Source organism: Heloderma suspectum, chromosome 12, assembly GCF_057233095.1.
Source record: "Heloderma suspectum isolate Gila_16-S chromosome 12, 16-S_ref, whole genome shotgun sequence".
Classification (NCBI taxonomy): domain Eukaryota; kingdom Metazoa; phylum Chordata; class Lepidosauria; order Squamata; family Helodermatidae; genus Heloderma; species Heloderma suspectum.
The window spans coordinates 31263656-31278162 of record NC_139469.1 but is presented as its reverse complement, the minus strand read 5'-3'; the positions used below and the strand labels follow the sequence as shown (position 1 = coordinate 31278162).

At 46.2% G+C, this 14507-nt stretch overlaps 1 protein-coding gene across 2 annotated transcripts in view; it reads left to right on the top strand.

The window, feature by feature from the left end:
• The first annotated feature begins 5517 nt into the window (after window positions 1–5517).
• TMEM114 (transmembrane protein 114) overlaps window positions 5518–14507 on the top strand; it is a 31649-nt gene continuing 22659 nt past the window's right edge. The window contains exon 1 of one of the 2 annotated variants that reach the window (XM_084819222.1): window positions 5518–5801. The gene's annotated coding sequence lies outside the window, so the exon portion shown is untranslated. Of the gene's footprint in view, window positions 5802–9406; window positions 9632–14507 lie in introns of those variants that run through there. The other variant, XM_084819221.1, reaches the window with a different exon arrangement.

Below are 14507 nucleotides of genomic sequence, written 5' to 3'. Positions count from 1 at the left end.
GTTGCTACGGCAACGCGCCCAGGCCTAAGCGTAACGCCCCCCACCTACCCTACAACCGTCAGCCCCGCCCGCTCGCGAGGGTTGCTGTGGCAACGGCAGCCTCTGGGCCGGCCTGAGAAGCTCAAAGGGCCCTTTTCAGACCAGGCCCCGGGAGGAGGAAAATGTCCCGGATGTTTGGCCAACCTGGCCAAAATGGCGGTGCTTGGGCTTTTTTAGGCCAAGCCCCTGCCCACCTTCATCCTTAATTTTAAGGAACTGCTCCTTATTTAGGCTTAAAATAGGCTGTTCCTTTTCCAGTAGTGGTTTATTTATTCCAATTATTTATATTCTGCCTTTAAGGATATAAATCCTGTCAAGATGGTGTATTAATAAAATCAAAATACAGTAATAGAATTACAATAAGACAATATCAGAAACTCAACAGGATCCTTACCAGAGAGCTTCAGCTATTGGGCCGTATAAAAATCAAATAAATAAATATCAGAGGGCGGGTGGTGCCGGTTGCACCATAACTCAGAAAGCCGCTTTAATATGTTTCAAGGACTGTATATTTTAATGAAGTCCTGTTCATGTTCTTCTGACGCATGAGTAATATGTGCTTTCTTTAGGTTCTCACAGTGTGCTTGTTCTTTATTCAACAACACTACAAGCGACAAGGATCTTGGAATTGTTGTCGATCACAAGCTGAATATGAGCCAACCATGTGATGTGGCTGCAAAAAAGGCAAATGCTCCTTTGGGCTGGATTAATAGAAGCATAGCTTCCAAATCCCGGGAAGTACTAATTCCCCTCTACTCAGCACTGGTTAGGCCTCATCTGGAGTACTGTGTCCAGTTCTGGGCACCAGACTTTAGGAAGGATGCAGACAAACTGGAGAGGGTTCAGAGGAGGGCAACAGAGATGATCAGGGGACTGGAAACAAAGCCCTATGAGGAGAGACTGAAAGAACTGGGCACGTTTAGCCTCGAGAAGAGAAGACTGAGGGGAGATAGGATAGCACTCTTCAAGTACGTGAAAGGCTGTCACAGAGAGGAAGGCCAGGATCTCTTCTTGATCATCCCAGAGTGCAGGACACGGAATAAGATGAGGCTGGACCGCCATCTCTCAGGGACGTTTTGGCTTGGATTCCTGCACTGAGGAGGGGGTTGGACTTGATGGTCTTACAGGCCCCTTCCAACCCTACTATTCTATGATTCTATGCTGCGCTTTGTGTGATACTCCTACTCATACAACATCCCTTTTTTCCAAGTCACGCAAGTCAATAATAAATGGCACCCTAAAAGCAGCCAGATGTGAAAGAAGACCAAGGATCTTTATATCTTCACTAGTTATGTAGAAGTGGGATTTCAAACAGAAGGGAACGACTTACTTTTATGTAAAAATTGTCACCCTTTTAAATTCTCTTCTGTGCAGTTATTAAAGATACAGGGAAGGACCTTTCTTTTCTGCCTTACGCAGATTTGAAAGTCAGCTCTGGCACTCTTTAATGTGGCACCTTGGAGTAAAACCTATGCGACCACGGTCCACGCAGCCATCACCATCACAATGGATGTGCTGACTGCAGCTATCCCATTTCCCCAGTGACAAGATAACTGCAGTGTAAGTGTTGGGGAAATGTGATATCCCACACAACAGACGTGCTACAGTGAGAGAAGATGTCCCTGTGTCCCACCAAACAAAACACTTATTGCACTGAAAAAAGAAAAAAATCCACACACACACACACAGAAAAGAAAGGGCCTTCCCTGCACACTTAATTGAGGTTGTGGGACAAATAACCGGAGATAGCTATCAGTTGCTCTATGCACTGCTTGTGCGCTTTTGGCTTGCCACTGTTGGAACCAGGATGCTAGGCCTTGGTCTGATCCAAAAGAATTGCTCTCATAACAGAAGAATTCCCAGAGGGCTCATCATCTTAGTCTGTTGCAGCAAAAACAGAGTCTTGTGGCATCTGACGAAGTGGGCAGTATTAGTCTACAAGAGATTATGCCATAATTCATTTGTTAGTGTTTAAGATGCCACAAGACTCTCCGTTGTTTTTGTCTGAAGTTTTTGATCTGGGATCCCCAACCATTTGGGGTCAGTGGGCACATTTGGAATTTTGACAGTGTCGTGGGCACTCTCAGAAAATGGCCACCATGGGAGAGCCTGCCCATTCTCAAAACGGCTGCCGTGGTGGGCGTGAGAAACGTAACTTGCCCAAGAAGTCTACGTACAAGGCAGAGATGTGGATCCAAAACATGCACCACTCTTTTGAATCCACAGCTTTCTGCTCCAACAACATATACAAGACAAACAGCTCAGAGATAAGTAACTTGTCCAAGAAACTGGATGCAAGGCAGAGGTAGAGTCTGATACCCAAATACCAGATCATATGTTTGCCCCAACAAAATGCAACAAAATACCAATTTCACAGAAGGTAAACTGGTGACGCTCAGACAATCATTCACAAACAGAGGCATACTACCCATCCATGCTACAAACCAAGAAAAAGACACACCAACGTACCACACCCAACACTCATCCCAAACACACACCACACCAAAAACAGACAAGCCAGCTAAAACATACCCCCCCCAAGACAAAACACATACCTTTGCTGCCACCCAAACCCTCTAGTTCCCCAATATGCTCTCCACCACCCCCAGCTAACCTTTCTTCTTGGGCGGGGGGCAGCTGGGCTTCAAAACAACGTGCTGGATTGCAGACACACACCCCCTTTTCTTTTTTAAGAGTGTCTCTGGGGCTCAGAGGTGTTCTTGGGAATAAAGATGACACTGGAGGCTGGTTCTTCGCTTTGCACCATGCCACCTCTCAGTTAATTTTTTTTTTAATTTTAAAAATATATTTTAAAAGAAAAGAAGAAAACAAACCAAACCAAACCAGGAGGGACAGGGACCCTAGCAGGTCCCAAGAGAGGCATCTATGGGCACATTGGCCAATATCCCTCTTGGGAGTATAATGCTACCTATGTCACAAACTGACCATCTTATTAATTTGCTTCACCATGCCCTCCTTCCTGTCTTACTGGTTTATTCTACAAAGATTATTACCTCTGCCTTTCTCCATTTGGTTACCAGAGTGCTAAAGCACAGATCCATTTCCCTGACAGATTGCCTTTAATTTCCCCCTTGTCTTGAGGTAAATTATGCTTGCTCTTCCTCCTATAAATTTGTTCTGCTCCCAGTCGCATCTTTTCACGTAGTGTCTCCTGCCAGATGCATTTTCTTGGATATTACAAAACAGCCTGATAAAACATTGCTTGCAGTCACTTTTGATATTACCTCCCGTTATCCAATCCAGAAAAACACACACACAAGAAGATTGGGGCAGATAATTAAAATCCTGTTACATAGGTGTGGGCTTCTTTATTGATTGCCACAGCGCTTTTTCCTGAGGTTGGCTGCTTTTTCTGTCTGCATATGAAGATGGCTCTGTGCACATGCTCTAATTGTCCCTATTCACCACAGAAAAAACCCTCTGTTTTCTTGAACCAGTTCCCTATTTTGCCTTTTTTTCGGGATACGTTTTAAAACATTTGTCATTAGAGTAACAGAGGTTGTTTAAAGATTTCGGCTCCTTCCCCCCAAGTCTCTAGAAGGGGCGGGAAACTTGTGACCCTCCAGATGTTGTTGGAGCACAACTCCCATAATCCCTGACCATTGGCCATGCTAGCTGGAGCTGATGGAGTCCAACAACATCCAGACGCCATGCATATCTCGCCCTTGCTCAGATTGTCTCCATCTGTTAGGGAGAGTTCCTCTTTTCTGGCATCGGTCCCTGATAAATAACTGCCCCTGTTTTGTCCCCACATTTGTCTTTTGGGCAGATACTGGGGATGCTTTGTAAAAATATGAGGGAGGGAGGCTATGGAACCTTGAACTGGTGTCTGGATATGCGACTAGGAGCACAAGCTGAAACTTAATCCAGATAAAAGAGTTTTTGTGGGTTGGGCTGGGATGCTGGCCTGTCTGGATGGAGGTGTGAAACCAGTCGTGGGGTCGCAATCCCCTTGAAGAACCAGTTGCACAGTTTGGGAATGCTCCTGGATTCAATGCTGCCTGGAAAGCCTCAGGTAGCAGCTGTGGCTAGGAGTGTTCTCTACCAGCTCAGGCTGGTATGCTAGCTGGGGCCCTATCTAGAGTGGCTGGACTTAGCCACAGTTACCCCTTGTTACTTACCTCTAGGATGGGAAACTGTAATGTGTTTGACAAGGCACTGCCTCAAGTTCATACAAAATTCGTCTGCTGGGATGCTGGTGGGGGCCAGAAAGTCTTGTATGTGTAACATTGTTTTTCCACCACTTGCATTGGTTACCAGTATGTTTCCAAGCCCAATTCAAAGTGCTGGTGTTAACCTTTTCAGGCCTAAATGGGAGCAGGTTACTTTAAGGACCAGTTTCACCTGTATTACCCTGCCTGAACACCAAGGTCTGCTTTGGATGTCCGGCTTGTGTGCCTCCTGGTAATCACAGTGGGGCTGGCAAGCATGAAAGACAGGGCCTCCTTGGTGATGGTCCCACAGTTGTGGGACTCCCTTCTGACCAATTTATGCTTTCATAAATAAACACCACATTCCTTTCAGTGGAGGTGTTTAAGCAGGCCTTGAAAACTTATCTCTTCAATACTGCTTTTTCTAAGAGAGCACGGGCGCAATCCTGTTTTGATAGTTGGCAGCCTCTGAAGTCGAAGCCTGCTGAATATCTGAATACAGGGTGGCCAGAGCATGGAGGCGATCCTTGCCTCTGTGCTCTGGCCGCCCTGCATTTTTGCTAGATGGGTGATTTCGCCTGTCTAACTGCAGCACTTTGGAGCAGGATGGAAGGAGTCTGGGGCAAGCATAGGAAGCTGTATAAGGCAGCTTCCCGGTCTCCTCCCCTCCCCGCCCCTGGGACCACTTTTCCTCATCTTCCGTCTCTGCGCACGGTACAAGGAGGAAGGGGTGGGGGAGCGTAGTTTACTGGCTTCAAGGCTGTAGGCCTGTCCCTGACCTCGGAGACAGTAAACCAAACAATCCTATAGCCCCCCAGACACTGTCTAGGGGCCATGGGATTGCTCTCTAAATGACTTACGTGATTCGGAGCAGCTTTCCTATAATAATTGTACACCTCTCTGATGTGCCTAATGTATCTTTGCATTATTCCTTTTGTGTACTTTGCTTTGTGAGGGCACAGCCCTGAAAGGCAGCATATAAATAGTTTGGAATGAATAAATACAATTTAGTAGGCGTGAACTACAAGTGTTTTTAAGGGCTCCATTCTTTCCCCACGGTTTCAGGAGTGGACACATCTTGTCTCTAGCATGCATCTCTGTAAATCAGGGATGGAGAGCCTTGACGTGACAGAGGGCACAGATGCATCTTGAGTCCAGTGCAGATGCCTGAAAGTGCATGTGCATGCTCAACAAATAGTATACAGTCTGGTAAGGTTCATTTTTAACTGCTGATATCACATCTTTCAGTAACTCTTTAACCAAGAGAACAGAGGGCTACAGTTCAGGACCTCACTGCGGCGTGGACACTCTGGAACTGACTGGCACCACATAAGGACACAAGGATAGAGGCTTGCAGGGCAGCAATGATACGTCAACCTGTAATGTATGCTCCAGCTTTTTTTATCAGGCACAGTCCCTGCAAAATCACTGGCCCCATTTCAACTTTGAGGGAGATGTGCCTTTTAAAACATTTTGTTAGTTTGGGCAGATTTTGTTAGTTTGGGCAGCTTCTCTTCTCTCTGCTCCTCCATAGCTGCCTATCTAGAGAGTAGATGTTGCTGAAAGGGTTTGAGTTGCAGCTGTTCTGCAGTAAGTACAATCAGGCCCATCATGTGGTTAAAATTCTTTTATTTTCTTTTTTAAGGAAATGATTATGATCAGAGTGCTAACATAGAGGGAGAGTGGCGTTACACGGATGCATCCTGCTTTGGAAGCCAGAGCAGGATAGGCTATGCACTGGATTAGAGTACACAGCATACCTCAGGCAGAGAAGAGTCTGCTGCAGTCAGTGTTCAGTGTAATAGCATGGGGCGGGGGAACACTAGTAGAGATTGCTTTCTTCCACACGCAAATGTTTTAAATAGAGCTGTGTGCAAATAGCCTCTCACAATTCTCCAGCCTATTTGTGGGCAGAGAAATGGGGGGGACACAATTTCAACAAATTTCTCCTAGGGGAGGAGAAATTCTCCAATAGTTTCTCCCCGACTATTGGCAGGGGTTGTAGCACAGGTTCTGTTTTCCTAGGGGCTTTTGGTTTATTGTGCTGCTCCTGCAAGTGGCAACAGCATCAACTATATTGAGGCTTCCCCTTTTCTGAGGCACAATTTTGAATTTCTTTTGGTTTTTGTGCTTACTTAATCACTGCGAGGTGGCCGAGGGGGCTGTGTGTGTTTTGTACCTCTATTACACATTCTTCCATTGCTCTGCAACCTCCCAGGCTACCTGCCATTCCTGAAATGAAAAAGCCCCATGGGAGGAATTGCCTCATGATGTCTTCCCCATGATAGCTTTAATTGAAGTGTGAGAAGCTGAGGAGGCTACAGGCTTCCACAGAGATTGTTGTACAATGAAAGACAGGACAATCATGCACACTCCATGGCCACCTCATAAGTAAAGTAAGGACAAGAAACCCAACCCATGAGAATTTCTCCAAAATTTCTCCTCCGTTGAATTTCTGTTCAAAAGCAGTTTCCTTTCTATCAAATTGAATGAGAATGGTCGAAAAAAATGTGGGAATTTTTTTTAGCACAGCACTAATTTTAAATTCAGGTTCTTTCCTTTCCAGGTCACTTTTTATGTTACCTACACATGGCATAGGAACCATTGCAACATAGCCCTTTCCCACACCATGAAGGTGATGTCAAGCTCCTTGGGTCATGTGGGAGAGGTTCATGATGTCACTGATTTCATACCCACATCACCCCTTCTGGAAACTACATAGGAACATAGGAAGCTGCCTTCTACCAAGTGAGACCCTTGGTCCATCTAGCCCAGTATTGTCAACACTGACAGGCAGCGGCTCTCCAGGGTTTCAGGCAGGATTTTTTTTCCAGCCCTACCTAGAAATGCCAGGGATTGAAATTGGATATGAGTCCTACAACACCCTCCCCACAACATGGTATATTTATCAAATCAGATTAATTTCATTTGTCGGCATCTGTAATTTTGCCAGCATGGTCAAGCTGACCCTTTAACTACCTGCCTCCCACATTTTGTTCCCCCTTAGTTTTGATAAACTACTTTGCAGTAATTCCTTAGCCTGCTGTGGCATAATCCTACAAATTAGCCTGCTGTGTTCTATAATTCTACCATTTACATGTGGAAATCAATGTTCATTATTTCCTAAGGAAGGTTGCTTTGGCAGAGGCTGGATGTTCCATTTTCATTCCTGTCTGTTTGGGAAGGGCTGATCACTCAAGGAGTATGGAGCATCTCCCCCTTCATGATACCATTTAACTAGGTACAGCACTTGTTTTCTCTCCACATGTACAGGTTGGTAGCTCGATACTGAAGCTTCCATGCCACTTTTAACTATTTGGCAGCCCTTTCCAACCCTACTGTTCTATGACTCTATGACACCCACTAAACAATGATAAGGTGTATGGAGGGAAACATGTCCTTCAAGATAGGTTGGGGAGGGGGTGGTAGACCATCTGCTTTGCATGCAGAATGTCCCAGGTTCGATCCCTGGCATCACCAAGTAGGGCTGGGAAGGAATTCTGCCTGAAACTATGGAGTGATGCTGCCAGTCAGTGTCAACAATACAATGGAACAAAGTTCTGACTCAGTATAAGGCAGCTTCCTATGTTCCTATAAGCAGGTAAGCCAAGTGTCAGCCCCCACTTACTAGCTCTACTTTTCTTCTCTACCTGAAGCGTACACCTAGAAATGTGTAGTATATGAAGCAATCTTGAGGGAATCTGAGAGGATTTTAATGCTGCTGCTGTTGAGTTTTGAGTGGGCGTTTTTTTTTTGTTAGGGCTCTTCATTGTTGTTGTTGTTGGTGCATGAATTGGTTTTATTTGATACAACACACATTTTATTTGATAATGTGTGTTGTATATATTTTGTGACAACATGGTTGTCAGTCGCTTTAATCCTTAACGGTGAAGTAATAAATAAGAAATAGAATTTCCTCCAGCAAAGAATCTCAGATGCAGTTGCTAGTCACTCATAACATCTTCAGGCAGAAGCACACGTTAAGTTTACACATTAAGTCTGTATCATTGTGATTGCATTGTGTTTGCAGTATGCTGCCCTCAGTTCCTTGGTTCTGGCTGCGAGGGATTTAGGGAGTCATCTAAGTGATTGGAGAAGAGGTCTTTGCAGCATGTCTTGTTTTGATTTCGTGTCTTGCTGTGAAATGTTTCACAGACACGATTTAAAGAATTCCCTGCTGACAACACCTTGAATGTATTCAGAGTTTCGGGCTGAGGTGCCACCAAGCGGGTAGCTTGATTTACAACTCACCTCATCCAACGAACCTGGATTTAGGCCAATCAATTGCTGTAGCAGCCCTTACGGCCTGCTGGTGACAAGAAGCCCAAGTCTCCAGTTAGCTCACAGCAATCTTTGGAGTGTTTAGCAGCGTCGGCTGAAAGGGAATGAAGATGAGCGGCTGTCTCACCAGACCTCAGACGTCCTTTAAGGCCGCTTGGAAAAATGTCTTTGAAGGGGGTGGGTAGGGATATACATTTAACAATAAATACAGTCTTGGTCATGGGTGATCAATCAAACTATAAGACCAAATGTAATGCTTCCTAGGGCTGCTTCTCCTTCCCTCTGCACAGAGAAAAGAAAAGTGAGTGGTGGGACCAGATGATGTCATGGAGATGGTGGGGCTTTGGGGTGGGCTCCCATGCTCTGACATCATCAGGCCCACTGGATTGGTCCAGGGGCTGAATTTGGCCCCCAGACCAAAAACAGTTTGATATCCTTGCCTTACATCAACCTAGTAAGGTCAGGCAGTATTATTAGCCACAACATTGCAGATGAAAGCTCAGGCGGAGAGAGACTGATTTGCCTACGGCCATCTAGTGGGTTCATGACAGAGGCGAGATTCAAACTGGAGACTTTCTGATTTGTAGCTCAGTTTCTTAGCTACTGTGTTACAGCAGCAAGACTCCTAAATTCAACACTGTCTTTGGAAAGATGGCTGGATGGGAAAGCACCCCACAATCCCATTCGGGCAGGTCTGCAAGACTTCAGAATCCTGAACCAGGGACGCTACCAAGTGCTTTATTCTCAAGCTTGCTAGAAGGGATTGCTGCTGGCTTGTGTTCTGTAGCACTTTCGGTGCCACCCAGACAAATGGCAGGAAGGCAGCTGACAGCTCAGCAAAGGTCAGGTGACCCATAGGGCCAATAGGGTTCCACCTAGTCCTATAAAAGTTGCCGACTCTGCCCTAGTTTCTCAGTCTGAGCAGAGTGCTGCTAAGGTACTCAGTCTGTTTCCCGCCTCCCAGCTGAGCAGAGCAGAGCAGAGCAAGCTGCTCCAGCTGGTCCAGGGACTACAGAAGCAAGCAAGCTCCCAGAGAGCGAGCGACCAGAGCGAGCGAACAGGGGGAGCAAACAGGAGTTGGCCAGGGGAGTTGCAGTGGTAGAAGAGACAAAGGAGACAAAGGAGACAGAGGCTAAGAGGTAAGTGGGCTGCAGGAAGCCCAGGGGGCTGCCCTTTATCCTTCAGAGTGGCTGTGAGCTCACCAGGGGTTTCTGAGAGCTCCAACTGAATTGGGGGTGTGTGGCCTGAGTACTCCCAGCAGCTGAGTGGGCAGGAAGCTTCAGTCTGTTTCCTGCCTCCCAGCTGAGCAGAGCAGAGCAGAGCAGAGCAAGCTGCTCCAGCTGGTCCAGGGACTACAGAAGCAAGCAAACTCCCAGAGAGCGAGCGATCAGAGTGAGCGAACAGGGGGAGCAAACAGGAGTTGGCCAGGGGAGTTCGGCAGGGGAGGTCAAAGGGGAAGCCCCTAACATTTTTAAATTTTTTTCCCCATTTTTTTCATTTCATTTTATTTTTTAACTAACTTTTTTCACTTATTTGTCTTGTAACACACACTTCCACACCAGTGGGACTCTGCTTTTAACCTCTACTGAGTAGACGAGCAGGCACAGCCTAGTCTAGAACAATCACAAAGCTAGACACAAAAAGGGAAAAGAGGCAATGGAAGGACAGGACCCTCCAGTGGTGGTGACCTGCAAGGTGTGTGCAGTGTTTGTTTTCTTGCCTGAGAATAACATGGCCTACACCTGCAACAAGTGCAAGTTGATCACGCTGCTGGAAGAAAAAGTAAGTGGACTGGAGTGGTGACTGTCGACCCTCCGGGGAATAAGAGAACACGAAGAGTTCTTGGACAGAATGGGGGAACTACAGCAGCAAAGGGAAGACCAGAAGCTTGAAGAGCATCAGCAAGATGAGGCAGAAGTGGGAAATGCTGAGGTGAAGAATAATGGAGTAGAGGATACTCCTTGGAAAAGGGTGACAGGAGAAGAAGAACTAGACGCCACTCTGCACCAATGGAAGCAGTGGAGCTGTGAAACCGATTCCAGGTACTTGTGGATGAGACTGGAGGACAGCCTGCAGAGGAAGAATCACAGGGGAACTACATGAGAGTGAGCAAGAGGCTGAAGGTCAGTCAAACAGAGGCGATGAAACCCAGGCCTACAACAAGAAGAAAAGAGTGGTAGTAGTGGGAGACTCCTTGCTGCGTGGGATCGAGACCCAATTATGTCGCGAAGGCCCGTGGACTTGCCAGGTATGTTGTCTCCCGGGAGGATGGATTAGAGATGTGACTGAAAGCTTGCCTGCACTCATAAAGCCCACTGACAGGTATCCCTTTCTTCTCATCCATGTGGGAACAAATGATACCGCCAAGTGGAGCTATGAAGAGATCACATCAGACTTTGAAGCTTTGGGAAGGAAACTCAAGAACTTTGGGGCCCAGATAGTTTTCTCATCCATCCTTCCAGTAGTTAGAAGAGGGATAGAAAGGGAATGAAAAATACTCCGGGTGAATGACTGGCTACGAAGGTGGTGCCGACGAGATATTTGGATTCTGGGACCACGGGCTATACTTCCTGGAAGATGGGCTGTTGGCAAGGAACGGGTTGCAACTCACAAAGGATGGGAAGAATGTGTTTGGCCACAGCATGAAGAACTTCAACAGGAGGGCTTTAAACTGAATCCTACGGGGAAGGGAGATGTAATGTTGGGGGTAACAATGGACGTAGGCGCATGCACTGCAACGGAGAGAACGGTTCTGATAGTGCCCAATAATAGTTTTCAGACACATGTAGGAAGAAAGCCAGACTATGAAGCACATGGTCTGCGATGTCTATATATGGCCAGAGTATGGGAAACAAACAGAACGAACTTGAACTCTTAATACAGGAGGGAAATTATGACTTGATAGTAACTGAGACTTGGTGGGATGACTCTCATGACTGGAATACAGCAATGGAAGGATCAAAAACTTGTTCAAAAAGAACTGGAGGAACAGAAAGGGAGGTGGGGTTGCGCTGTATGTGAAAAATACATATGTCTGCACAGAAATACAGGAGGAGGAGCTTGGTAGCCCCATCGAGAGCATCTGGATCAAAATAAATGGAGCAAAGAATAAAAGGAACCTGATGGTCGGAGTCTACTACCAGCCACTCAACCAAGGAGAAGACGAGGATGAAACGTTTGCAAAGCAAATAGCCAACGTTTTAAGGAGGCATGATGTAGTAGTAATGGGGGACTTCAATTTCCCCAATACTTGTTGGGAGACAAATTCTGCAAAATATGGCCCCTCCAGGAAATTCCTGACTTGTGTGGTGGATAACTTCCTCCTACAGAAAGTAGAGGAAGGAACTAGAGGATCAGCTATCCTTGACTTGATCCTAACCAACAGAGATTACTTAGTGGATAAAGCAGCAGTTACAGGAACTCTGGGGGAAAGCGACCATGTTGTACTTGAGTTCTTGGTTCTAAGGGAAGCAAAAGCTGAGTGTAGTCAAATGCGTACCCTGGATTTTAGGAAAGCCAATTTTAATAAACTCAGAACAATGATCAGTAAGGTCCCATGGCAAGCAATGCTAATGAGAAACGGAGTCCAAGATGGGTGGGAGCTTTAAAAAAAAAGAAATTCTCAAGGCACAATTACAAACAATTCCAACAAGAAGAAAAGGTGGAAGACAACAGAAGAAGCCAATGTGGCTTCACAAAAAGCTTAGGGATGACCTGAAAACAAAAAAGGACACATATAGGAAGTGGAAAGAAGGCCAAGTAACAAAGGAAGAGTACAGGCAGGTAGCACAGAATTGCAGGGATGGTGTCAGGAAGGCTACAGCTGAGAACGAGCTGAGGTTAGCGAGGGATGCTAAAAACAACAAAAAGGCTTTCTTCAGCTACGTGCATAGTAAAAGGCAGAGGAAAGAAATGGTGGTCCAGCTATTAAATAAGGATGGCAAAACGATAACAGATGACAAAGAAAAGGCAGAGGTGCTCAGTTCCTACTTTGGCTCAGTCTTCTCCCAAAAGAGGGTCTATGACCCCCCTGGCAAAGGCGAAGTACAGGCTGAAGGGGCAGGATTGCAGCTTGAGATCGATAGGCATTTGGTCAAGGAACACCTCATTACTTGGAATGAGTTCAAATCTCCAGGGCCAGATGATCTGCACCCTAGAGTGATAAAGGAACTGGCAGAAGAACTCTCAGAACCGCTGTCTATTCTCTTTGAGAAATCATGGAGGGCGGGGGAAGTGCCAGATGACTGGAGGAGGGCTAATGTTGTCCCTATCTTCAAAAAGGGTAAAAAAGAGGAACCTGGGAACTACAGACCAGTCAGTCTGACATCAATCCCTGGAAAAATTCTGGAGCAGATGATAAAGGAATCCATCTGGAAGCACCTTGACAACAATGCCGTGATTACTTGAAGCCAACATGGATTTGTCAAAAACAAGTCCTGCCAGACGAATCTGATCTCATTTTTTGATCAAGTAACCTCCCTTGTAGACCGTGGGAATGCTGTAGACATCACATACCTCGACTTCAGCAAAGCTTTCGACAAAGTGCCCCGTGATATCCTGCTGAGCAAACTAGCTCAAAGTGGTCTAGATGAAACAACGATCCGGTGGATCCACAGTTGGCTACAGAATCGGACTCAAAGAGTGCTTATCAATGGGACCTTCTCAAACTGGGGAGAGGTAACAAGTGGGGTACCGCAGGGCTCAGTCCTGGGCCCAGTGCTCTTCAACATTTTGATGAATGACTTGGAGGAGGAGGTGCAAGGAATCATGATCAGATTTGCAGATGACACAAAATTGGGCGGGATAGCTAATACTTTGGAAGACAAAATTCAAAGTGATCTGGATAGACTGGAATGCTGGGCAGAAAACAACAGAATGACATTTAATAGGGATCAATGCCAAGTTCTGCACCTAGGAAAAAGAAACCAAATGCCCAGTTACAAGATCGGGGAGACTTGGCTCAACAACACTACAAGCGAGAAGGATCTTGGAATTGTTGTCGATCACAAGCTGAATATGAGCCAACAATGTGATGTGGCTGCAAAAAAGGCCAATGCTATTTTGGGCTCCATTCATAGACACGTCCAAATCCCGGGAAGTACTAGTTCCCCTCTACTCAGCACTGGTTAGGCCTCATCTGGACTTTGTGTCCAGTTCTGGGCACCACACTTTCAGAAGGATGCAGACAAGCTGGAGAGGGTTCGGAGGAGGGCAACAAAGATGATCAGGGGACTGGAAACAAAGCCCTATGAAGAGAGACTGAAAGAACTGGGCATGTTTAGCCTTGAGAAGAGAAGACTGAGGGGAGATATGATAGCGCTCTTCAAGTACTTGAAAGGTTGTCACAGAGAGGAAGGCCAGGATCTCTTCTTGATCATCCCAGAGTGCAGGACACGGAATAATGGGCTCAAGTTACAGGAAGCCAGATTCCGGCTGAACATCAGGAAAAACTTCCTGACTGTAAGAGCAATACGACAATGGAACCAATTCCCTGGGGAGGCGGTGGGCTCTCCCACACTGGAGGCATTCAAGACGAGGCTGGACAGCCATCTGTCAGGGATGCTCTGACTTGGATTCCTGCATTGAGCAGGGGGTTGGACTCGATGGCCTTGTAGGCCCCTTCCAACCCTACTATTTTATGATTCTATGATAAGGCGTAGACTGAGCACTCAGATTGCCATCTTCTTGGCTTGCAGCCTCTGGCAAGGTCTACCAGTCTGTAAGGAAGTTGCCTTCCTGATGCTGACATTCAGGAAAATTGTTCCTGAGCCAGAAATCTCTCTTCACAAGACCTTTCTCCTTGAGTGAATCCTATTGCCAAGCCTTTATCTTAGGCGAATGGCAGATTTTGGTGATGCTGTTTACAGAAGTGACTGAGAAACTAATATATTTATCACACTTAATCCACCGCCCTGCCCTCCCCCCTATACCCGAGGAGATAAGTTAATCAAGTTAATCAGAGAGAGAGAGAGAGAGAGAGAGAGAGAGAGAGAGAGAGAGATGCTTGTGACTGGA